Below are 26,197 nucleotides of genomic sequence, written 5' to 3' on the forward strand. Positions count from 1 at the left end.
GCTCTGGGGCCGGGGTGAAGGCGTTGGGGGGCCCCGAGGGTGCTAGGGGCCACGGGGGGCCCTGAGGGCCAAGGGGGGGTCCAAGGGTGTAGGTAAAGGGCCTGGGGGTGCAAGAGCCCCTGGGCGGATTGGGGCCAAAGCAGGCTTTGGGGCAGGAGGTGAAGGGTTTGGGGGAGCCCTGGGGGTGCTGGGGCAGGAGGTGAAGGGTTTGGGGGAGCCCTGTGGGTGCTGGTGCAGGAGACGAAGGGTTTAGGGGAGCCTGGAGGTGTTGGGGCTGGAGGTGAGGGGTTTGGGGGGTCCTGGGGGTGTTGGGAGCCCTGTGGGGTAGTCAGTCGGTGGGGAGGGACTGCCTGGGCACATCGGGTGTGTGTGTGCGTGCTGGAGGTGAAGGGCTGAGGCAGGTCCTGGGGTATAGGGCTGGGGGTGAGGAAACCCCTGGGCAAGTCGGGGGGGGGGCTGGCATGGGGTGAAGGGGCCCCTGGGCTTGGGAGGAGGGTCCTGGGAGTGCTGGAGCTGGTGGTGAAGGTTGGAGTGGGAAGCTTAAAGAGCATCTGCTGTAATGGGGGGGTCTCAAAGCGCTGGTGGGTCAGGGGTATGGTTGCTGGGCTGRGAGGCGAGATGAGGAGGATGTGGGTGCAGAGGGGCTGTGTTGTATTGATGGGGTGAGCTGGGGGAAAAAGGGCAATTTCCTTGAGGTCATTGGATGCCCTGTAATGGGAGGGTGCTGGGTAGACGAAGGTGGGGGCCAGTGTGGCACTGTGGGCGTGTGGCTGGGGCAGCGCGGGGACCTGGARCTGTTACACAGATGGGTGAGAGGGGGAAATTGTCCCTGATGAGAGGTTGCTTAGGGGTGATGGGTCTAAACCCTCTTTCAAGGTGTAGGAGGAGGTTGGGAAGCYTGTCAGAAGGCATAATACTATCAACAAGATTTACCTGCTTTTTCTGTGTATGAGTTAATGGTAGGTTGATATAAGATGGTTGTGGAAAGGAGAGAAAGATAGCCAGTGGAGTTGATGACTGGTGATAGATAGTAATGGTAGCTTGCCTGTTGTTCTGGGCAGTGTTTTGGAGGCATTAGTGAATTGTAATGCACAGATTTGTATAAAGGAGGGGTGGTGGCAGTGTCTGGATTTTCTGTATTACTGAGGCAGAGGTAAAGAGGTAAGTGCTGCAGACAAAGAGGGAAATGTCTCCTTTTCTTATTTCTAAATAGAAGTGTATGGAATGAAAAGCTAGATAATGGCAAATTTTTTTTTAGGAGGCTAAGAGAGAAGAGTGTATGTGCATGTAGGTGAGTAGGGACCAAAGGGGTTTATGTTGGCACATCTGGGAACTAAGGATGGTAACTGATTTCCTCTTCAACTAGTTTTCTTGCCAATGCTGGAGCAGATAAATGGGATAGGTTATTAGGATTTACCGCTGTGGTGGGCAATTGCTCTCAGATGTGACCTTAAATAAAAAACAAATGGATAGTGGTAGAACTGTATTCTGCTGTATGTTCTGCCCTACTGTTCATAAATGAGGCAAAAAAGTTATCGTGGCTTTTAAAGCACTGAATTGTCTCTAATGGTTTTGGGGTTTTTGGTAAAACTGACTGCTTCAGGTTTGTTTATAGCTGTGGGCTTCTTGTAAAACTGACCCGGACAAATGCAACTGTGGTGATTGTTACCAGTAGAAAAGCTGACTTGTGGTAGACCACAGAAGTCAGTAACTTGATATTTAGTCTRAGTCTGTAAGTAAGCTCGAGGTCTTTTAGGTAATTGGTTGGTTTTCTTAACATACTGCTTTTCAGAGCCTACTTGATTCTAAAATTTTGTAKTATTGAAATAGGGCCTTCATCCCATGATGATGTTGCGTGTCTTTAACTTTATGCTCTGTGGGACATCCCATTGCATTCAGGCAGATGAGTTGATCTTTGCTCGTTTGGGTCCTAAATCAGCTGCATGATCATAAAGCACATAAATGCTGTCTGGCTATATAGCATTGTTTAACATATTCCAGTTACAGCTATAATGGGCGACAATACACCAAAAAAGCTGGACCAATACATTCAAATAGAGCTTATTGTCTGAAAGGTTTTTCTTCTGCCATCTGTAGCTGTAAGCCAAATGGAAATAGCTCTTTTGTGTGGTTGAAGTATTGTTGTGGACTTTAGTGATTTACATAGGAGGCACRTTTAAATGTGCCTACCAGTTTTCTTCTGTCTCTCTCTTATCTCTGGATATAATATTTAACCACTATTACTTAGAGTAATTTGTGCTTTTTGACATCCAAAGTTATCTTAGGAAGGCGTTACTCCTCTTTAAAAGTAGAGGAATGGGAACATACTGGGAGGCTGATTTTTCTTTGTTAAATCAAGCAAGAAGAGTAGTTTGGTGTCCAGGACAGGCACTTTTGACTTGAGAAGCTTAGGTTTGTTCTCTACTCAACAAACTTCCCCTGTGACTGGCCTAACTTCTGCCTTCCTGCCTTATTTCCTTATCTGCAAAATGGCGATAATTGTACTGCCCTACCTCGCGTGCTGCGAGGTTGTTGTGTCCTGAAATAACTTAGCTATTTAGCATAACGAGGCAAGCGTTGGAAGTGAGGTGAGTCCCTGGCTTCCGGACCTATGGTCCTGCTACTAGGCCTTGGACTCTGCTCCAGAAGAGCTGGACACTCTGGCCTTCAGAAAACGCCAATCTCTTTCATTGCTGGTAAACACAGACCTCTGCTCCCTAATGGGAGAGTAGCGTAACAGAACTTGTTGCTTTCAGTAATAGGAGGAATCATGGCTCTTCCTGCCAAAAGTCGTCCTGTTGGCACAGCAGTTAGTCTGCTGAGCCTTGGTGCTGGCCAACTGCCAGAGCCTAACTAGTTGTCATTAGAATAGCCTGTTTTGTATCGGTCTTGAAATAGCCGCCTGTCCACTCACCAGCAACTAGTGGGAAGTTTTCTCTGATGTGTTTGAGAGGAGGTGGTAAACAGCAGAACTTAAGCTGTCATTTAAAAATACCTTCGTACCCTTTCAGCTATGACGATTAGCTCGCATTTAAAAGATCGTGTAGGTCTGTCTTCTTGAGTTTGCAGACCCTAGTATGGAACAGAACTTAAAAGAGTTTTGTTGCTACTCTTCTGGACACGGTGGTATGAGCAAAGCTGACGAGAGGGATGATAATCTTGCTGTTTTGTGCTGGGGAAATGGGAAGGCTGTGGGGGAGGATGACCCAAAAATGATGGTTACATAAAGAGCAGAGTAACAGTTTGTAATTGTTAGGGGATTCTAGCATGAGGAGGTGGAGCAAGAGGAGAAATGGGTTTCATAAAATGCTGTCGCTCTACCAACATAAGGCTGGTATGAGACCTCTGATAGGGTTTGAAGTAAGGTATTGAGATCCCAAAGATATAAAATACATTGAAAAAGCTCTACCTCATTACAGTCTTACCTGCAGGCTGTAGCTACAGGGTGGCTTGCACTGGGTGGTTGATAGATCAAGTATTGGTTTCTCCATCTTCATAAGAAATCAAAGGAATTGAGATGTGAAGATCTGGTAATTGAACTTTGAAGTGGAGAACTCTCTCTAATTGCTCAAATATCATTCACATTGTTTAATCTGTTCAGCCATGGACCAAGAATCTTCCCATTTCGATGGGATCCTGTGCATATAGTGGGAATATAGGGAAAGTAAGAATTTCTAAGTTACAGTATCTGGTGTTTTTTTTTTGGCAGTTTTGTGTGCGGGTTAGTTCTTTGGCCTGTTGCCAAAGTGATGTGATATAGTATCACTTTCCTTTATGGATTTCCTATTTTGATGTGCAAAAAATCAGAGGAAATTAAAATGAGAAGGGAACAAAACTAAAGGAAAATGTAAATATGGTTCCTTCTTGCTGTGTGGTCTGACCATGTAATAATAAGGGAAAAACAAGAAAGCTGAAGAGAATTGTGTGTGCTTTAATTAATTTATCATATATTTATCTGTTCAGTTTGCATTTAAAAATAAATTGCTGAAATTTTTGCAGTGTGCAGAATTCAAAGGGCCAGACTTCTCTTCTGGATACCTGCAGGGAGCATCTGGCTTCAGTGGCCCTGTACACGTCTAGCAGAGGTGCAATGTGTTTCAGATTATACTGTTCTATCCCTGAGTATCAGCTCTGGCCGTATGTATTTTACTGCTATCGCATACAAGAATTCGCTGTTATCATCTACTCTTTTCTGCTTCATTCTACTGAAAGGCCTTCATTGAAATACCAGAACAAATGGACTATTGTGCAACACAACCATGTTTTCCTTTTAAACACTGCTTGTGAAAGTGAAAGTTACTTACAAGAGTCTTAAATTTCTAGCCTGTGAATTTTCTATCCCCAGGAGCCTACCAGCTTGATAATCGCTTTTAAATGTTACCTATGTTGCATAATTGTGCTGACTGCTTTTTGTCTTTTTCTGCTGCTGCTCTTCCTGCTGCTGCTCCTCCAAAATACCTGAAAACCCACAAACTAATTTAAAAAACAATTAAATGTGGTCATGACAACAGATCTGTTTGAAAAGACTGACTATGATAATACAAGTTAATTCTCAGTGCACATGCTAGTCAATGCAAGTGACTGTTGTGGGACTGAAGCAGTTCCTAAGGTGAAGTGTGATTAATCTTGGACTTTGTTTTAAGGGGTATGGAAGCAGGATTTTTTTCTTGGCAGTGAGCTATGAATTCAACTGATTTTTTCAAACTCAAATACACTTGATATCTCCAGTAGTTTTGGTTTAGATTTTCTTAAATGATTGAATGGGAATTAGCTGTGACCTTAAGAATAAAAAAACAAAAAAGGGGGAAAATTCAGGCACACTGTTAATGCTGAGACATGAAACAGGAAATTTAGTTAAGGATTATACTTTTTCATAATTTGTTGCATCTCTTTTCCCCATTGGTTGTAACGGACAAAAATTTTAAACTACACTAACCTATATTGTTTCTATATAACTGAAAACGCTTCTGAACTTGTAGTTAGTTGTTTGTTTGCTTTTAATGGAATTTTAAGAAGCTGTAAAAACTGAGGAATCTCAGGTAACTCTGGGTTTTATTTTCTTTCTATGGGAAAAGGAAAAAAGCTACCAAATAGACTATGTAAGATTTGTTTTTCAGATATCTCACTTGTCCTAATRTGAACGTACCAGTGACAAAACCAGAGGTTTTTTGGTTGTCGGCTTTCTGGCTGGAAGCCAGTGTTGTGACTGTGGGCCCTGAGATGGGGGAAAGATGTTCCTCCTCCTGCTGCCTCTGCTGGTCCCGCRCAGGTGGCACGGAGGGAGGCAGCCCTCAGCCCTCCGCTGCTCCTCGCCGCGAGCCTCGCGGGAACCGCCGGCCACTGAGATTGACGTTCTGCTAATGTTCTCCAAAGGCTTTTTTCAGCTTAGCCCCTTCAGAAAAAAAATAAATCTATTTTAAAATATATAGAATAGTTTGGTATTTTTTTGAGCCCTGAAGGCTTTTAGTCCATTTCTGCCTCCTCTGCTCTTGCAGTTTAGACCTCCTGCATTTTTGTTCTTTCTGTGTTTTAACTCTTTCCCAGCTTGTGCTCAGTTCTTGCTGCTTTAGTTCTAGAACTATGAAAGTGTTTTTTTTTGTAGATGTACTATAGAAATTGCTTTTAGTTGGTTTTATTCCTGCTGCAGACATGGTTATTCTCATTTCCTCCAGTTTAAGGGTAACTTCTTTTTTGCTGGCAGAGGATCAGTGTTTACACTCAATAAATCCTTTCAGTTACTTGCTGTGAATTATGATACATTCCCAAACACAAATATTGTGAATTTAATGTTACATAGTAACTTTTTCAGCAGAATGAAAATTCCCGCCGGTCTGAGAGGGTGGGTGTTTTTTTAAGAAAGATCTTTATTTAAGGCAAGTATGATCATTCTGCTTCTAATTTTGGAATTATGTACATAAAGGCAGTCTTAGAAGTGGATCCACTTCTGGCTCTTGTAGAATTGAGTGTGTGGTGTCTGAGCAGGTAGCTCCAGGGAATGAGTTTCCAATGATCAAAAGAAATTGGCATTGCTTTTCAAGGAGCATCACAGCTCCCTTCCTTCAGCCTCCTTGTAACAGGAGATCCACTGTGTATCTTGAACAAAATGTTGGCACACCATTTTCCTGTAACCTGTGAGCGGTGTGAGCTGCCGTGGTGGCACTGTGCAGAGTACTTGCGTTACGATAGTGTCGGGCAGGCTTAGTTGCCAGCAAATCCAGATTAAACATTGTTGTCACTCCAGTTGTTGAATCATGTACAGAGTTATGCTGCTCATCCTGACCTATAGGCTTCCTATCGTTGCCAGATACTGACTTCTAAATCTCGAGACAAAGATGGTGTTAATCTGGGTGTGTTTTCTGCTGAAGGACTAGAACTGTGGTTTAGATAAGTATTCTGTAAGTACTATTCTTTACATGAAACTTTTGAAGGTTTTGTTTTTCAAAAGGAAGCAAGCATTAGAAGAATATACTAAAATAGAGTAATATTGTTGAGCAGTTGATAGCAGATTAATCTTTTGTAAGACTTGGAATGGAATGAAGTTTGGAGAGGAAACTCTGTAAACCTGGAAATTTAAGTCTTTAAGTTTTTTTTTTTTTTTTTTTTCCTCCCCCGTGTTGCTCAGGGAATCCCTAAGTCTAATTTTGCAGCTTTCTTGTGGTAGGCTCATAACTGTGGGGAAAAGATGGGATTGTTTCTGTCCCTGGAAACAGCAGTAAAGGAACAAAGAAAATCTGTCAGCCAAGGACAGTTCACCTTGTGTCCTCGTCACTCTCTTAAGTAAGGTAAAGGTAATTGTAGGTACGATGGAATTAGATACTGATCAGAAAAGTGATTTAAGGTAGGGAAAAGGGATTGTTGTTACTTGCAGGAGCTGGAGATTGTTTATAGACTGTTGTCACTATAAGAAAGAGTCTGTCAAAGAGGAATGCAGCATATCTGATCATGTCGTCGTCTTCACTTCCAATTTATAACTGTGCTGCTTTGCCTAGAAATGTTTTCCAGGACTACTTATTTTTCAAAATTTGAATGCATATCCATCAGTAGATCTCTGAACTCTGTTAGTTTGGATCAGCTATGTTTAATTTAAGATAGGACTGTGCAAAGTAGTATACTAGTCTTCTGGGAAACAATTTGATGTTCAAAACATTTTTCAGGAACATTCAGTATTGTGAACATACTGATAGCTTTATCTCCAGGTTTCTCCTGCAGCCCATTTCACTAAGTTGAGTTTGCCTTCTAGAGCTCCTATGTTCATCTCAAAAATCTGTCCTTCAGGTTGTACTGTGTGTACACTGCTTATTTGAATGCATTCATACGTTTCTCAGTGCTGTAATGCTGGTTGTGGTTGGAAGAAAGCTGTAGAAAGTATGTCCACAGAAAGAGCTGCAAGAGAAAAGGGTGGATTTTTTTTATTCCATTTTGGTGAGTCTGCAGTCTAGTCTGTGTGTGTTAAAGCGTAAATCCTGCCTGCATTCTGAAGGGACTTGCTGTAAATATCTTTCTGGGAAAAGGAAAAAAAAACCTATATTTTTTTTGCTGATTTACACTGCAGAGGTGCAATGCTTAATTCATTTGTCAGTACTTAAATATATGGCATTATGGTCCTTTGCAAAAACTAGTTGAGGTTACAGAATTTTCTTTAAAGATTGATCTATTACTGTATGTGCTAAATAGCTGATACCCTTTGTAAAGACATCAACAGAATGGAAATATAGGCAGGATTTTAAACGTAGGACACTGCTGAAAGAAGATTTTTACATTTGTTAGTATAGATATAACAGGGGCTGTTGCAAATGACAGCAGTAGCTCTATGCTTGCAGCATACAAATGCAGATGGAACTGGTTGGTTGCCAGATATTAGTCATGGGGCACACCTACTTTGGAAGAGTAGCCTGTGGGTTTAGAGAAGTAATTATTTTCTAACAGCCCTGTGGGGCACAAGCCCTTCCTTGTCCTCCATAAACTGAATTGCTTGCTCCAGAATATTAGTTAAAAAATTGTGTGCATATGAGCTGCAGCTGGTGACTACTTGACTAGAATTTAATTTGTCTAGGTATTGTTCGTTACAGGCACAGGGGAGGATACAAGCTTCTGAAAGCTGAAACAATTGCTGACCTGGTGCAGCTTTTGTGGCTAATTGTGATGGAAGTCGAATCATGCGAGCTGTAGTGTGCAGTCTTTCAGCTAGCACTGCTTGTGCCGCGAAGGCGCTGAGCGGACTGCTCTGATTTCAGACCTTGTGGCAGCCTGTCCGGATTAGCCCTTTGCCTTCCAGGGCTTGCTTTTTGTGGCAGTTAAAGGTGCTCGATATTACGGACTTCTCGGTGATCAAACTGAGAAGAATTTGCCTAAATTGTGGTGCTTCTGTCGGTCAATATTAGGCTTAAAAGCAGTGCTTCTGACTGATCGAAAAATTCTTTCTCTGATTACTAATTAGATGGTTAACGTTCTTTGCCTTATTATCCCACCCTCAGCTTTTCTTTCTAGGGATCTAAGAAGACACCTTCTAGAGGCTCCTAAGGAGCAACGAACTCCTAAATTTTTTTAAGCATTCTTAAAAAAAATGTTATTTATCAACATTGCTATATATTTGTGAAAATTAGAAAGCATTGTTAAATGCAGAACATATCATTTTATGAGTACTTATGTTTCTTCGTGAATCTTAATATTAAATCTTTGGGTTTTTGGGGTATTTCTGGGAACAAGGCAGATCCAGGACAGAAGGGCTATAGCTGTGAATTTTGAAGGACCTGATTATGAGTCTTTTGCAATGACGTGAGCTCTTCTCATCTCATTTTGAAGTAGGTGATGCTCTCAATAAAAGGCAAGGCTCCTGTCAGGATAGAGGGAATAGATGCTTTCCTTCTTGCTGGTGGAGGGTATCTTTGTGATAGTGAATGATGTGAAAGAATATTTGGCCCGTTCCAGTGGGGAAGTGAGTGGGCTACAGGACAGTGACTCTAATTTTGTTGCAATAGTCTCTGCAGTCCCTTGGGCTACTTCTAAGAAAAGCATATTGATATAAGCAGACCCTAGCTTTGCAGGAGAGAATTCTGCATCTCTGTTGCAAAACTTCTTRGAAATCCACCATTTTTTAAAAAGTGTGAAAAATGCTATTCTGGTGCTATCTGGAAATATTTCTCACCTTGGTATAATACTGTTTGGCAGTGCTGGAGAGATACAATGCTCAAAATAGCAGCAGCTGCCATAGGCCAGGATGGAGCATAGCTGAGTGAGTTGTGTTGTCAGTCATGGGAACATAAATCCAATTCCACCTGCAGATGAGCATTCCTGAAATAGAAGAGGGTTGTCAACTAACAGAGGAGATGTATTGTGTGCATCTCTTTTGTGCACTCTTCTACTGTGCTCCTTTCTTACTGCATTTAAAAAAAAATTAAAAGTTGCTGTGGCTTAGCTGTAGCTTGAGAGAGTAACCACTTCCTACTCTCTTCAGTAAATAACAGCTGGCAGAGACTGTTCGGATAATATCGTATATGCTGTTGTTTTGTAGGTGAAATATGATCCGTCTGCAGGCAAGACTCSTGCTTTCATTTACCATTGTGATAAGCATGCTATTACCAAATTTTCAGAGGGAAATTGTGTTAGCTTTAGAAAGATTAGAAAGTCTCCATGATGATCAGGAAGAGAATGTGGGAAAAATTGGTTGAGGGACAGGAAATTTTGTTTCAAGCTTAGCAAAACTAACTACCAGTGGTGTGTAGGAAATTCGTTAACACTTGCAACAATCTGAGATGAAGGTGGGGCTTCAGGCCCTGCAGAAGGGTTACGACTGGTAAAGGTATTAAAATTCAGTGCCTTTCTGGATTTTTAACCATGGAAATCCTGGTGAATGTGCGTGAGGTATTTCAGGTTCAAAGTTCTTCCTTGCACAGAAATTTGTTTCTGTAGTTACCACGTCCAAGAAGCCGAAGAATCTCTAGTGCAATTGTTTTTCGTGAAAGAACTTCCTGAATTTGCTAGCTTTGTGCATTTAACCGTTTTCCCTTGATTTAGTAATGTCATCCTTGAAAGTGTTGTCCACTGCATAAATAAAGCCTTACTTCATATTTTTTCATGTGTATGCTGCTGTGATATGTTGTAATTCCAGGTTCAAATTCTTGCGTGGACTGCTTGTATCCAGCTAACATAAGTACTAGTGCCTGGTAGGTGGGAGTTTGGGACTGCCAGTCAGAGTAACATGATTAGGTTCTGTTGATACGTTATCTAAATGCTACTGGCATCTTTGAAAGTGCGTGCAAGCATCAAATTGAGCATTTTTTGCTACTGCAAAATGTCTGTCCCATATAAGGCCTCTGTTTGTCTGTCTCTTGTTGAATACTTGCTTGGAAGGAATTATATGGTCATGTTTCTTGGGTTTGAAAGAATGGGAATTTATATCGGATAACACTTCAGCTTGTTTATATGCTAACATGCTGTTTCCTTTTCCAACTATTGGTAGCACTAGGCATTCATAAATTTTAGAATTCCATTCTAAAAATGGTTTTCTGCTTTCACACCCTAGGCATTCAGTCTTTGGGCTTGTATAGTTACATAAAGAAAATTAAACATTGCTACTGAAAATGGCTTTTAATTTGATAATCTCTCATAGTCTAAGAAAATTAAAGGATAATGAAAATAGACTGCTGTTGCTCTTGACTCTTACGCTTTTCTTTCAACATAAGGATTTGTACTGTGGCATCTTGATTTAGAGGTTTGTTGTGGATCTAGTTGTCAGAGCAGAAAGTTAAGGAGTAGGAGAACATACTATGTAATGTAATACTTGTCCCTAATTTTTTCTGTTAGACCATAGGAAATAAGTATTATAAAGAATGTTTGTTGGCAGACTTGTCTCCAAGTACTCTTTCAAGGTTTTGTGAGCTGTTTAACAGATAAATTTGCTAGAAAAGAATGGACCATAAGTGAGAGCTTATAAATTTGTGACCTGGCTTTTGCCCTTGCGCTGATAGCTGACAAGTAACCCATCATGAATGTGAATCTGCTTGTTTCTTTGCACAACTAGATTTACAGAAGAGTCAGCTCTAATCCATTTTTATTAGTTTGCTTTCTCTGATACCTGACACAGAAACAGATCTCATTAAGACTAGGCTTCCTCTGGCATTTGAAAGCTCTTTCAGTTTTCTGCCAATAGTGACGACTCCTTCAATTTTTATGTAAGTATAATTCCAGCTTTATTAGCCAGTGTCAGTGATTACTACCAAGCTATTCCAGAGAGATGCTAAGAGCAGAGTGGAAATCAAATTGCCCAAAGTCAGCCTGGACTCCGTGTCCAGTCTCTCCTGTGTGTCATGAACCATTTGTAGCGTTTCAGCACTGCAAAAAGCTTCGCATGGGCTCCTGCCTCCTTAAAAGCCAGAAGCAGTCGGTCGTGGGGGACTTACCTTCAGAGATTCTCCGCTAGTTCCAGTGGTCAGGGAACAACTTGTTCTGCAACGTGCTCAGCAGGCTTGTAGGGACCATAGCTCCGTGTGCTTCTGGCTTTACACCGCATCTGCGGGTGGAGCAGGTGATGTTCCTGGTGCGATACAGGGCTGAGACAGAACCCTATTGATATTCTGTCTGTGGAACAACAGATTTCAAGAGCTTCCTAAGTCTCTGATCATGGATTTTTAGGAGCACCAACATGGTTTTAATGAGGCAGTTGAGATTTCTCAACACCAGATTAGTTGGGAAGCAACTATTGCTTCTTAAGCTTTTGAGAGCTTTTGGTAAAAGATACTATAAAAGGGCAAAGTATTATTCTAAATACTTTCTAAGTATGTATTTTAAAAAATATATATTTAAAAAACCTTGTTTTTGTGAAGCTCTCAAGCACAGCGTAGATCTCTATGTTATCTGAGTAGTTTTGCTATAARTAAAGGATTGGAGATTAAGTGGTGGTAAACAGCTCTGTTAAGACCAATGAACAACATATATTTTGTTGTGGTGCCATCTAATAATCCTAAATAGTTTTAGTAATATTTCAGAATGTGAAACAACTGGAATGCTTGAAATGTGTTAAAGCATTGCTGTTTTGTTGTCTGCTGTTGCATTCAGCTGGGAAGAGATAATGCTGCGCTATGCTGTGTTGCATAGGCTTTTGTCACTGCACTCATGAAAAGACAGCAAGTACTGTATGGTCGGTGGAAGATGTTTGGAGGCATCTTCTGGCAGACATCACCACATTTATAGCTGAATAGAGGGCCATAGTTTATTGTGTAATGGATAGAACAGTGTTTTAGCTTCAGGAAGTGAACTCAGATATGGTGGTTGATGTGCTGCTGTCTTTTTATTAGTTTTTTTGGACTCTTTTTACATTAATTTGTTTAGAGCCTGCCTTTGAATACTATGACTATTTGAACTGTTCTGTGTGTTTGTGTGTGAAATGATAAAGGTATTCAAGAGGAAGACTTCAGTGAGGATGATGCAGATGGCACTTCTAATGTAGGCTCTCTCCATGCTTGTTTATGGAGTCTTCCACGTTTTTTGAGCAGCAAAGAATAACTGATACCAACTTAAAATTTGGCTGGTTGAGTTTTGTTTTGTTTCATGTCTCAACTCTGCAGCCTCCAGCTGCAGTAACCTCCCCTGTACTCACTTAACAGTTGCAGCTTTGGGGACTTCAGCAGTAGAGAGGCTTGAGGCAGGCACCTCCTCCTAGACTGAGATGTTTAGAAGGACATGGCAACTTCATGTCTTTTCAGCAGCCCAGGGGTTTGGTGCTCAACTGTTGTCTGTGGATTTTTGTCCAGAGACTGGAGTTGACGTGAAAGGGAACAAGTGCTTTTCTATTACAGTACGCTGGCTGATGAGTATTGATACCTCATAGGCTGGWCTGGAGTTGGTCTAGCAAATGTCTTAATGCAGTGTATTTCCTGGAGGGGTAAGAGGACTTGACCTTTTGCTTGTCCCCTTAGTGTCCCTGGTGACAGCCTGGTCAGAGCCACATCAATCCAAGCGAAGTATCTGATGCTCAGAAGTTCCAGGTAAAAGACCAACGTGCATGCACAGCTGGGACACAACGTGCACACCACGATGGCCTAGCATATGTTAGAGCCCTTACACATCCTCAGCCAGGTGTGCAGCACGAGACATCTGGCATCAGTGCTCCGTATGGCAGACTTGCTGTGCATGCAGTGGATGGTTAATGCACCTGTATTTCTATCTGGTACTTCTTTCAGACCAGGCTTTTATGAGATTCCTGAGTGTGCTGCTTTATCACAGAATGGGGTCATACACGTGCACTCTGGGGTTGGGGGTTAATTTGCCCTTGCAAGCTTACAAGGTAAGTAATCAGGTTGGTGCATTTCAGAAGCCTGTACCTTTCCGACTACAGAAACCAGCAGTCATTGTGGCATGCGAGCTCACAAGGCAGTCAGTTGCTGCTTCTCATCTTTAAGGGCAGTAGCAGCTTAAAATGCACTAATTTGTGTGAGCATGCCTGATCTTGCTGCCTTCGGTGTGCTACAGTGAACCTTCTTGTTGTTTGAATTGGAGGGGTATGAAGAGCAAATAGATGACTATTTCTAATTCTTATTTATAGTGTTTCCTGAGAAGCTGCCCTCTCTGCAGGGGAAACATGGTAGAGCCATAACAGGAACAAGCAAACATCTCGCGCTTCCTGGTGACTGTAATGACTCTGCTGACTTGAAATGCATCATTGCTTTAGTATATCACTAGTTGACTTTTATCTAGGGTGTTTTTTACTGTTAATGATTAGACATTAAACAGTTCCCTCTAGAAACAAGCTATGCAGCTACTTGCCCTCGTAGAGCTTTCAGCATCTGTTTTAGTACTGTTGCCATGAAAACAGGCCAGAGCACCAGAAGCAGTAGTATTACTACCCTGTGGCYTATTGCAGCACCAGCCTTTGTTACCAGTGGCCTGTTTTTATCACAACTTAAAAGAAACCTAAGTTTGCAGAAGCTTGCAGCTTGTTCCCTACCTAAAATAATCTTAGTATTCCRTATTCCTTTTGTGCTTGCCTTCATTAAATGTTCCAGCATGAATCAGATCTTCTCCGAATAGCTAGAGAGGGTTTCATCTATTGCTGTAGCCTTGGAGAAGTCTTGGTAGCCTTCTGTTTCCAGGGGCTGCCTTGTTGTGTTGGCAATGCTGAGGTAATTGTCTGCCACCATGAATTAAATACTTCATAATAACTTCTGAAGCTCTAGACACAATGCAATGTAAACATAAGGATAAAATCCTAGTTGCATTTAGGTCAATGACAAATCTTGCCTGCCTTCATGGTGCCAGGATTTTGTCAGAGGGGCTTTCAAATGCATGAATTAAACATTTTGAAAGTTCATGAGCATATATTTATTAGTCACAGATCTGTAACTGGATCCTGGGCACCTCTTCTTCCTCCTCAATAAAGTTCTGATTTTTATGCTCTTTAAAATGTGAGAACTAACTTGTGTATCCAGTTGTTTAAAAGCAATAAAAAATCGCCATTGGCATCTAAAACTTGGTGGGCTTTGTATCTTGATGGATATGCGTTGTAGCTGGCTGTATCTGTGATGAGGATGTGGGCAAAAGAGTTGGRATCACTGCACAGCCACATTCGTATCCTGCTGTTCGCCATGCGTGCCCTGCTGGATGGCGTTTATGGGACCAGAGCTCCTTAGGTCCATCCTGATAAATCTTTACCTAAGATTTCCTCTGTTGTCTTGTGGCTCGTTTATGAGATGTATCCAAACTTCTCATTTTCTTTTGCAGATTTTTGTTATCTGTCACTTGACAAAGGAATAAAATGCAGCAATTTTCCTAACCTAAATAGTGATTCTGAATGACTGTATTTCTAACTCCCCTTTAGCTTGTACTTAATTTAAGCGTGTGGGTTTTTTAATTTGATCGTTGTGGGGAGGAACAAAGAAGAAATACTGTAGATATGCCTTCCTCTTCCTTTTCTTTAGTTAAATTTATCTTTGTCATTCTTTTTCTTTGGCTTCCATGAGTTGTTCAGGCTATTTTTCTCTAGTTTCTTTTGTTGTAGCTTCTATATTGCAGTCTTACATCTTTAGAAAAATATAATGCATGTATGTGACTACTTTCTTGCCTTCACAGCATCATTGTTGTCAGCATATGACAAATAATATGTGATTGATGGCTGACTAAGCATTCTGAAATATTTCTTCATTCTTTGTATGCCCAGTGATATTTTTTCTTTTGCACAGGGAGGTATTAGCGAATGGCATTTTTTTGTGGTGATGGAGCCATCTTCAGACACAAATATGAATTGCATTGAATGCAGACAGGTGCTCTACTCAGTCTTAAAGCTGGCCAACCATCATAGCTGCTAATCACTGACTTCTGTGTGATACGGCCCATATACTTACTAGCCAACTTCAAATGTTTCTGTAATAGCCAAGTCTAACCTTGTTTCAGATATGGAGAAAATAGTGCCTGTGTTACTGTCTGGTCTGTCAATGTAAAGGGTTTTTGTAGACATATGGCTAATGTCTGCCTTCATTAAAAGAAAAATGCTAGGTACACATGAGGTGCTTCAGCTGGTTGGTTCAAAGCTTCATGTTCAAACAGTAGAATGCATTCACTACAGTAATATTTTAATTGCTGAAAACTCTCTCCATTTTCTTTCTTTTAGGAGAACTGTCCATTTCTTTTCAAGGCAGAGAAAGCATCTCTCTTTGTGCTAAAGAAGATAGTTTGAACATTCCCTAAACAGGTATGTTTTGTGCAACAGTACACCATAGTCCTGCCTCACTGTTAATTTTAAAAAACTTTTATCCTCAACTCCCTAAGCCAGTAATATCTCATGTGTGAGCAGCATATTCACAATCCACTTGGAGGCAGTTTGACCAAAGCCTTGGTACTTCTTGTGCTTCAACTTTCAAACAGTTGGCAAGGGACAGCTGCGTTCTCAATTTTGTGTTCTGTTCTTTGAAAGATCGTGACTTGAAAGTAAAGATTAGGCGTATGGGAAGGGGCAAAAGGTTGGTCACGTAGTGTCCTCAGGAAGGACCGTCTCCTCTCATTCTGCTGCCCTACATATCAGAATCTGCTGCCCTTGTGCAGTTGCAGTGTCTGCAGTGATCGTCTCTGAACGTTCTTGTGCTTTCAGGCACTATGTAGCCTCAAAGATACCTTTTCCAAAACTGAACGCAGGGCAGTATTTGAACCATCTTTTCTATCTAGAGGCATTCTAAATCTGTGTGCTGTGCTCGGGCTACACCCTTAATTACTCATGGGGAGATTGCTCAGGTGTTTGTCTTTTAAGGCTGTGTTTCTCAGAGGGCTGATCAATAACTTGTGACTGAACTTCAGGCATCTTAGCTGTAAAAATTAGAACTTTCAGATAATAATGTAGATAGGCTATTTTCCCTAGCAGTAGTAGGTTCTCTGGCCACTGCAAAGGTAACTGCTTTGAACAACAGCCTATACTTTTTAGCTCAGATTTTCAGATGGAGACCACTCCTGTTTCTTTGCTGGAGAGCTGAAATATAAAAGTCTATCTGTTAGGTATTTAGATGCTCAAATTCTCTTTGATTTCAGTGGAGTGTTAGGAGTCTAAAATTACCCAAGGTCACACAGAAAGCTAATTTTGCCATGTAGCTATCACCTGTAATTCAAATTTTTTTCCCTGAATTCTATTCTTTATGATGATTGTTAACATATCAGGGCATCACCATTCTTTTTAGATATTACCATATACTTCACGATAGGCACAGTTGTGCCTCTCATGATCTGCCTTACAATTCCAGGTGAAAAGATTACAGTTTTGATAGGATTGTATAAAAGTACCTGCAAGGTTATTATTTAAAACTGACCTACCTTGAAAGCAGCTCTTCCGATATACATGCACGCTTCTTTCCTCAGAGCAATATATCAAGCAGGGAGCTTCAGCAGAGTCTCTTGTTATCTCTGAGTTGCCTCTTGGATAGAAATTATTTTTTAAGAGATGCCATTAGCGTGTTGCTCTCCAGTGTCCTTTTGTAAGACTAGTTTGGGATTCTGGATTCTGGCTTGAACCTCCAAGAGAGGGCAGTGTATCCCCGAGAGCTGGGCTGCACAGCGTGTGGAAACCTCTGCAGCTGCCAGGCGTGAGCAGCTTCTGCTTGTGATCTGAGAAGCAGCATTATTCTCCACAAGTTGAATGAGCATAACTCCTTGAAACAATTTGAAGTGAGTAATTGACTGGCATATTCATTAAGAAATATATTAGGAGCTGTATATCATCATGTGACCATTTGTCCTTTCCCCAAGTGGTGGCAGGAATACAGTAACGCTTCCTGTTGCCTCACTTTCATAAGAACGTCCTCTGTCTGTGTTTCACTTGCGTCATTTTGGCCTACTTTTTGCACTTGGCCTCCCCTCCAAGAGATGAACAATGTTCATGGGATCAGTGTAGAGCCTTGCCATGAGTCAGAGTGAATTGGAGAGTTAATTTAAATCATAAGGAAATTGGGGAGAAAAACAAAAACCAACAACAAAGGAAAACTAATGGAGGTGTCTGTATTGTGATGCATTGCCTTAGGACTGCAAACAGGAAATGCTCATGCCGGTATCTGCCTCAAAAGCAGATCTTGTCATTTACTAAGGAGGCAAAAAATTTAGTGTGGAAGCATGCATTCCTCCCCCAGTCTGCTGTGTGCTTTCTTCCATGTTCCTGAAGTCAGATTTTTGAACAAATTGTCACTGCTAGATTTGGTTTCTGTTTTCAGGACCTATTTGTGAGCAGTTTTGGTGAGTTCAACTCTTCATGGTGAATAACCAGCAGTTCATTGCTGCTATGCAAGACTCGCACAACCATTCTTGCCTAAGAATAATCCTGTTCATTCTTGCCCTGTCACTGAAGTTACACGAAGGCATCTTTATTGGTGACTTACATTGCAGAAATTATGCTGTCCTGGCCTAGTAATCACTGATCTGTCGAGAGCACCCTGTTTTCCCTGGATTCATTAAGGCATTTATTTCGTTTTCTTGCTAATTGACTAGATAAAATTGCTTGATAGCCTCTAGAAGATAGGGCACTTGTATAATATGAAAGCACACTGAAATAACCTCAGAAGTTGCTTTGAGATAAAAACGTATCCCAGGAGAAGCATCTACATTTAAAACGAAACGATTAACCTTGCTTCTAAACTCTTCCTTCAGGGAGATATTTTTCTTCATTTCTTTTTCACTTTGTGTAATGGCAGAATGAGGTGAACTTTATTCATCATCTAAAAAAAAAAAAAAAAAAGGAAAGATCCCTTCTTTAAGGAGTATTTTGTTGCTGGCTTAGAAGCAATACTGATCTGTCACTTTCTTGTGTGTGGAGGGTTGAGGTTTTTTTGTTGTTGTTTTAACTGATTTGAAGACAACAGCCTGTCCATGTTTAATATTTGCTTTTCTGGAACAGTTCCTGCAACCTATGAAAATAGCTATACTTTACACTGTTCAGCTGTCTTATCTTCATATGTAAAAACAAATACTGGCACATTTTTATAATTGATCTGATGGCACTTTAAGAATTATAAACTTCAGCATCCTATCTGTATTTCACTTTGGTATTTACAGTGTAATGAATGCTCCCGTGCGTAGGTATGGAGCTAATCTAATTGTGTTAAACCGAAACATCTCTATAGTGAGGAAATGTATTGTCACTGTTTTGATTTGTTTAACAGCTGGAGGCATTTGTCAAAACTGGTAGATTTTATTAGGAATGAACTTTATAAATAAACATTTTTCACTGCAGTCTTACAGCTTTTTTGTTGTTATCCTTAATCTGGCCTCTCAAAGAAGGAAAAGGTGACTTCTCTTTTTTTTGGATGAAAGTAAGTTGGAAAGTCCAGAACCATATCTAGCATATCTCCTAGCAAAAGACAACTGTTGCTATAGCACATTCTTGTTCCATTAGTGTTTGTACATTTTTAAATCTGATTTTCCAAACAGCTTGATGAAATTGGCACCCTGTAAGTGAAGTCTTTAAAAATAGCTTTTTTCTGAAATGAGTCCTGTTATTTCCATGGACTGGTGACTTGAGTGTATTACTGGCTCTCAGAAACCTTGGAAGTGCTTGACAAGATCCAGCTAAGCAGAGTTGTAACCCCAAATATTTACAGAGGAATTAGTTTGTTCCTTTTTTCTTTCTTTTAAAGAATGAACTCTTGCAAATGGAATGTTGCTGTCTACAAGGTTTATTTTAAACTTTTTCCTCTTTTGTTCAAAGGGAAAAACAAAGCCTGAGTAGGAATGCATGACTGTGAAGCAATTGTCATTCTGACTATTCCAAACTGCTCCACAGGCCGCTCTGCTTGCTCTGAAATGACTGGGGAGGTAAACGCTCGCCTGCCCTGCTGCAGAGCCTGCCCTGCTGCAGAGCCTGTGTTGCTCCGGGTGCTAGCTGCCCTTTTTCACCTCTGCTCCTTTTCTTTAGCCCTGATGAGTGTTAAAGCATTTTATACTTCAATTACGAATGATGGTGGGGTGGTGGTTGTTTTTTTTGTTTGTTTGTTTTGAGTTGTCCCCATCTCTCTCCTCCTGCTCCCCCTGACTGTGTTATCTCGGGTTTCACCTTCCTCCATGTGAAACTGTTCGTGCGTAGATCCCTTGGTGCCTGATGTATGAAACTTAGGTGCCAGGCTGCTTTCTCTCTTTTAGCAACTGCTACAAATCTTTCCTGATGCTCTCCTGAGAAACCCAGGAGGAGCTGAAGTTCACAAAAGCAGGTGCTGGTCGGAATATGCCTTCAGAGGGACCTTGAAGAGACGAGCTTGTTCATATGCTTCCTGTTTGAATGGGTTCTGTGGGTTTCGAGCCTGACTGAGGTGTGAAGGACTGCTGTATATAGGGAAGGCCCCTTTTGCTTGCCTTCCCTAAACCTTCCCTTCTTAGGACTTAAAAGAGGTTCCAGAGCAAGTTGCCAGAACAGACTTCCTAGCAACTTCACAGTTAGCAATTTGCTTCCAAAAGCAAATGTGCGCTAGCTATGGCAGCTGTTACTTAGCAAAAATCCTGGGCTGTATGCTGGAAAATGGCAGGATTTCTGTGCTCAAGGAAAAAGAATCTGCTCATCCCTTGGAGGAATTAATGGGAAAAAGTTAAACTTAACAAGTTATCCCTTAACCATGGATGTTTTGCACTGTTTGTCCAGATGCAAAAGCTCGATAACGATTTACTATTTATAGGTGTATATTTTTAGAGACATGATAGTCTACCTCTGGAGCAATATCTCTTGCCTATTATTAGAGCGAAGTAGTAGAATTTAAAATAAAGTTGGTTGTCCCATTAAGGTTATTTAATTTGAAGTATTGTCTGAGGACCTGCACCTTTGCTGATTTGTTCCTCTCCCTTTAACTTCACTGTTACATCGACTGGGGGGAGCTGAAGTTCCGACATGGGTCTGTAACCTACTTGCCCAGAATGAAGAGATGAGCCATGCTAGGCAGTAGGTGGTTATCTCATATAATTGCAGTACTATTGTGAATCTGTCACGTGCTGATACAGCTCAGGGTCTGTTCATTATCTATTGGTCAGCAATGCCTGTCAGTAATGCTTTAATTYAGTCTTCTGGTACAGCATGTAACAGACAGTTCCTGACATTCTTGATTAGGGATCCATCAGACATCTTTAAAGGAGCCGTTTGCCATTTGACAGCTGCATTTTCCGTGAGCTGTTCTGCATTACGTAACAGCGCTCAATGAGGTGGCCTCGTGCACTGGGCCAGGCAGGCCGGAGTTTAATACCAGCTCCGCCGCTGAGCTGTCGGGGCAGGTTGTCCACTGCCCAGCCTGCCCAGGGCTGTGGAGTAACCGTGTGGTCGCACCGTTCTTACCTGAGCAGGGCTCTCTTCTTGAATGAGGAGGTGATGGCTCCTCTGCTGCCAGCAGCATCCTGAGCAGTTCTCTCTGCTCTGTATTTTGAAAATACGTGCTCTTTAGTGCTGAAACACTTAGAACTCTTTGGCAAAATTATCTGACTGGAGACTGCAGTTAAGGAGTCTGAAGTCAGAGCCAGTCTAAATGCAATTTTTTCTATTTCTCATTCTAAAATCTCGGATTGTAAAGAACATTGATGTTTATTTGGAAAGGTGATAGGGTTGCTGTCTTATTCATKATGTGAATGCTGCATCTTTGATTTTATGCTTTGTAACATTTGCAAATACTCTCTAAAAACCCTAAGGACTGGAAACATTTGAAAATCTCTCACTGCATCAAGATGAGTCTTTGTGAATCTTCAGTATTTGCATGTTATCTCTTTATTTTTTTTCATATAACTTTTTATTTATCACAGCTGGAATATTTGATAGCACCAAATGCCTGCTCTGAGATCCCCTGGATCTTGGAGTGTCCAGGGGAAGTCTAGCAAGTTCTTCCTGCCAGTGATCTGGAAGATGCTTGCGGAAAGGCTCTTCTCTAACAGCTGCCTCTCGCAGAGCTCCTGGCGGTGCTGGTTTTCTGCTTGGCTGGAATGGATGGTCCCTCTTCCTTATAGTTCTGCAGTCCCCAAGTTCTGCACTGGCTTTGAGGGAACATTGGCAGCTGGCTGCTCTGTCCTTAGCAGATGCCAACTGCCAACATTACCAACTGCTGTCAGCTCCAGTTAGTTCAAAAATTACTTCTCCCCCTTATAGCCCCCCACCCACTCCCAGGTGTCTTTTAAAGTGCTGGTACTTGTCTTGCCAGCAGTTTGCAAGTTCACAGAGCAGCCTTGAGCAAGGGGTTCTGGCCTGCAGTGTAAACAAGGCATAGGTCAAGAAGGCCCAAATATGACAGAGGTTTTTTCCAGACCCAGTGGTATGACACTTTTCCATGACAAGCAGTTGTGTCCAGTGAGAATGGTAGAGCCGCTCTGACTCTTAAACTGTGACTTTTAGGTCCTTCGTTCAGGCTTTGTTGCCAGCAAGTGGTGGTGTGCAATATCCGCTTGAAGGAAATTGCAGCCCGCTTATCAAGTGTGTAGGAAATGGTATAAGTGGAAGATATGGGAGTGTCTGTTCTGAACGTGACTGTCTGTGCAGTGAAAGGTATGTGTTAAATAGTGAATGCTGCACTTAACGAACTGAGCGCCAGTTGGCTTGTTAAAGACCTTTCACCAGCTAGGAAGCAGCAGCCAGCGCAGCCTGATGAATGAAAGCAGGAGCGCGTCCGGTTAGCTTACCTTCTTGGCTCTAGTGCTCTTGTTTTTTCCCTGGAGAGATGTCGGTAAACAGGACTGTGTGCTGCCACGCTTCACTCAGTAAGCTTGGTCACACTGCTGGATATCTYGTCCTTTTACCTTTGCACTAGGAGCAAGCATGTACGGGGGCAGTGTTTATTCCAGTGCTCTGAGGTCAAGCTTGTTTTCCCTCTCCGAGCAAGAACAGACCAGCCCCTAGAGTCAAATTCTGTAAGCCCTGTAAACAAAAGGCTCATTTCTGCGGAAGACCAAAGATGGGATTTTGTTCATCTGCTATCTCTGGAAGGAAACTTGTTGTGTTTCTCCCCCCTGCAAACTGTTCCTCATGTATTAAYTTTCAGTTCAAAGCTCTGCAGGAGAAAAGCCGGGGTGAACGTGCATATGTTGCTGATCAGGCCTAGTTTGGGGCGCCTGCAGTACTGGCACTGATTGCAAACTGGAGGGGAGATGGGGAAGAGCCCAGGCAACATGCCGCTGTTCACGCAGCGGTGCCGGCCGTTACGGAGGTGGGGGGTTGGCTCCCGCTGGACGGGTAGCCTTCCTGTGAGGGCCTGGCTCCGTGTGTGTYTCCTGCCCAACATACTTTGCAGGTACCATGAGCCAGAACTATTGGCTGCCCACCTGCAATTGTTTTTAGCACAGCCCAATTTGTCAAAAGGTAGATTTTGTTTTGGGTGACTTGTCTTCAAATAAGGCTTTGAACTTTATTGTGCGTCTTGAAGGTGGTGGCTCATTCCTTTAGCGGCTTAGCACTTACCACCCCTTACAGAGAGCCAGGGGCACTTAAGCTGCACGTACCTTGCAGGGCCAAGCTACTTGCTATTTAAATCTCTTTGCAATTTAGAAGCTGTAATTATTTTTTTCATGCTATAAAACCACAATTAACTGGAAAATTTGGGAGGCACTGGAGTGGGGATTACAGCCAAACACTGGCTCTAGCAAGGCCTGTGATTTAAGGGGGCAAGTTCATCTTTTACAAAGAGAGCAATTAGTAAGAAGCTGCAGGATATTGGGAAAGTAATCTTCATTGCTTTTCCTTACGAAAGGCACTTCATCCTGTATGGAAATGGCCAAAGAGCATGATTACTTACTGATGACTGAACTTCCTCCAGACTGCTCATCTCTCTCACCCTTTTACTGTAGTGGTGTATTAATTATTGCTTTAGTTTGGGATGGGCCTGCCACTTGGTTGACAAGATTCACTGARTTGCAGTCTCTTTTGGGGTTCATTGTTGCATTTCAGACTTGAATCAAATGAGGCAGGTCTGTGCTGCTTCAACAGGAATGAGTGCAATGAGTGAGGCTCCAGCTTTGGCATTGCTATTTTGAGCAGGGAGGAACGCACGGACTCCTGGCCACCTGTTCTGCCTGGGCGTAGCTTTGCCCAGGCTAAGGCCACGGAGGGTGGCTGGGTCCRAAAACTGCCTCAAGTTGAGCATGTGGATAATGCCATGGAAAACATCACTTGAGCGGGGGAATACAAGAAAGCTGCAAGAAGGCTTCCTGATCTTGGAGGAAGAATAGATCCTGGTTTGTTGTATGATTTTCTTCTGCTCTCACCCTCGTTTTATACATTCAGTGCTCCGTCAGGTGCGTAAACAGTCTCAGTACTGGCTTCTGGTGTTTCCCTCTTTCCCTTATGTGCATAATACACTTATAATTCAAGAGGTATAGAGTTAGGTTTCCCACAACCTTGTATAAGCTCTCAAATTTTTATGCTTCCAAAGGCAACATAAGACTATTAGACAGAATTTGAGTGAAACCATAAAGCTTTTAGTTCTCTCTGACTTAACACTAATGTAAGCAAATGAAAGGGAAAGTGTATTGTTTAGAATTTGTATGTGCTTAAATATTTGCACTGATAGCTGTCATTTGACAGTCTTGATTCGAATATGGTAACTGTGGAAATTTGGTATTCTCAAAAAAATGATTAAAATTTGATTAAAAACAGTGCTTTGGCTAGGAGACTATTCCTCAGCCTTTGATTTACTGAAATCTGAGGAAGATGGAGGCAAAAGGAATTATGAATCGTGGCCTAAAACCCAGCAGACAATAAGTGACATGTTTTTTACTCTTAAAAAAAACAAACAAAACCATGTTTGTGTTCAGACAGTAAGTGGGGAAAACAAGCAGAGTTGGATTTCAGCTCACATGGGTTCTTGGAATTAATCCCTAGCACTTGCTCACCACAGCTTTGACTTCAGTGTGGTAAGCTGGACTGACCGGAGAAAAGTTGAGCAATGCTTTACTGGTAAGCAGGAAGAAAGACATCCTGAGGAGTGCCAAAAAGTGGTACAACAGGGGAGCATCTCAGTAGGTGAAATTACCAATTATGACTTAAAGCTTCCCCTTAGTGTTTTAGTGCTTTCTTAAGACCAGCCCATTCATAGGCTTATAGCATTTTAATACGTAATATTTGAATGCTGAGCTTGACAGCAAGCCTGTCTTTACCCCGCGGACTCTCTGCTGGCTTCTTTGCTAGAACAGTGCATAGAGTTCCCCCAACCATTAATACAAGAGTGCAAATATCTCTCCTTTTCCAATCATGGTGGACTTAAGCTCAAAATCTGTTGATTATAGTGCTCTAGCTAGATTGCAATGAAATCTAGAGCAGAATATTTAAGTGAACTGTCACTTAGTAGTTGACATATTAGTTATCTCCAGTTTCAGAAGCCACAAATTCAGATTAAGTGTCAAAAATGCACGATGTGACCTCTAGGTCATGCATATTACTTATAAAACAAATAAAAATGTGTTCACTGCCAATATGTGTCTGTTGTATGCAACAGAATAAAGATGTGCTTGGAAACATCATAAAATTTAAGCAAATCAATATTGATTTCGGAACGTACCTAGGACATTGTGTTCTTTAGTATAGAAAATTGATATCGTTGAAAATGGACAACTGAGGTGAATGTAGTGCCTTCTTTTTACACTGATTATTGAAGTAAATATTGCTGTAATAAGGTAGCAATGGAGTGAAATATAATTCCAATTTATAGCTTTTCTAATAATGCACCATCTGTTTAACGTATTGATGATGAATCTCCTGAATTCGAGTTTCCTTTCCAGAAGGAGTTGTAACTGGGATCCCACKGACAGCAAGTGTGCTGTACTGGAAGGAAACTGAAATTGCTTCATTGCAGTAGGAAGGTGAGCAAGCAGCACCCTCCCCTTCTGAAGCTTCCAGTATCACATCATCATTAATCTGTCTTCCACTGATAGTGAAGTTTTACTTGCTACAGTTGGAAAATGCTGAAGTGGATAAATACTGTTTAGTTGTTTGCTCAGCAATGCTGGCTGTTCTGAGGTTCTTTCTGGTTTGGCTTCTAGCTTTTGTTGGTCTGGGACAGACTAGTGATGACTCTCTGCCCATGTGGATCAGCATTCTGCACATTATGTAACAGTAATCTACCTCCTTAATTAGGGAACAAGATCCACGGATTCCAGAGGAGACTTGTTCCTCTTAGTCAGACGACATATGAGGTGTGTGTGGGAGCCTTTGTTCTTGCTGGAAGCTAAAGGAAGGAGCAGAATTTAACTTTATCATCCAGTTGCATTAATTTATTTATTTTTTTTTTTTTTACCTAGCCTTGGTTGGAACATTGTATGTACTTGTTAACTAATATTTCAGAAACAGATGCTGCAAACAGTGGTTTTTTCACTCCATATAACAGAATTTTTACTCTGTGCTAGAATATTAAATACTGGATACGTCATGTCTTTTCTCYATGCCCTTTAAACCGAATGGTTAGGGTAGAGGCAGCAGTTTCAACACATGATTTAAGGTAAGTGCCTCGTTTGTTCCCTACTGTTTTCTCTGAACTTTGGCATCGCATTAATTACACTGAAACTGCTCCTTTCTGGAAGTACACACCAAGGCAAAACTAGTGTTTTTTCATCCATTCTGCTGAGGACAGCTCTTGCAAATCACCTTGTATTCCACTAAAATTATTAAATCATCAGTTCCAGTGATCCCAAAAAATCAACACTAAAACATTATCTGGTAGTGCTGACTAACATCTGCAATTAGTAATCTCCAGTTAATGAAGCTGCATGGTGATTAAAGCCTCATGACTTT

General features: G+C 41.6%; 1 protein-coding gene across 3 annotated transcripts in view; it reads left to right on the top strand.

Annotated features, from left to right (window-relative positions):
- The first annotated feature begins 4,066 nt into the window (after positions 1-4,066).
- Positions 4,067-26,197, top strand: part of GNG7 (G protein subunit gamma 7) — a 74,404-nt gene continuing 52,273 nt past the window's right edge. For 2 of the 3 annotated variants that reach the window (XM_085311500.1, XM_085311498.1), the window contains exons 1-2: positions 12,921-12,983; positions 15,602-15,682. The gene's annotated coding sequence lies outside the window, so the exon portion shown is untranslated. Of the gene's footprint in view, positions 4,086-12,920; positions 12,984-15,601; positions 15,683-26,197 lie in introns of those variants that run through there. The other variant, XM_085311499.1, reaches the window with a different exon arrangement.

This window comes from Rhea americana, unplaced genomic scaffold (assembly GCF_003343005.1).
Source record: "Rhea americana isolate MKP2758 unplaced genomic scaffold, rheAme1 scaffold_341, whole genome shotgun sequence".
Taxonomy (NCBI): domain Eukaryota; kingdom Metazoa; phylum Chordata; class Aves; order Rheiformes; family Rheidae; genus Rhea; species Rhea americana.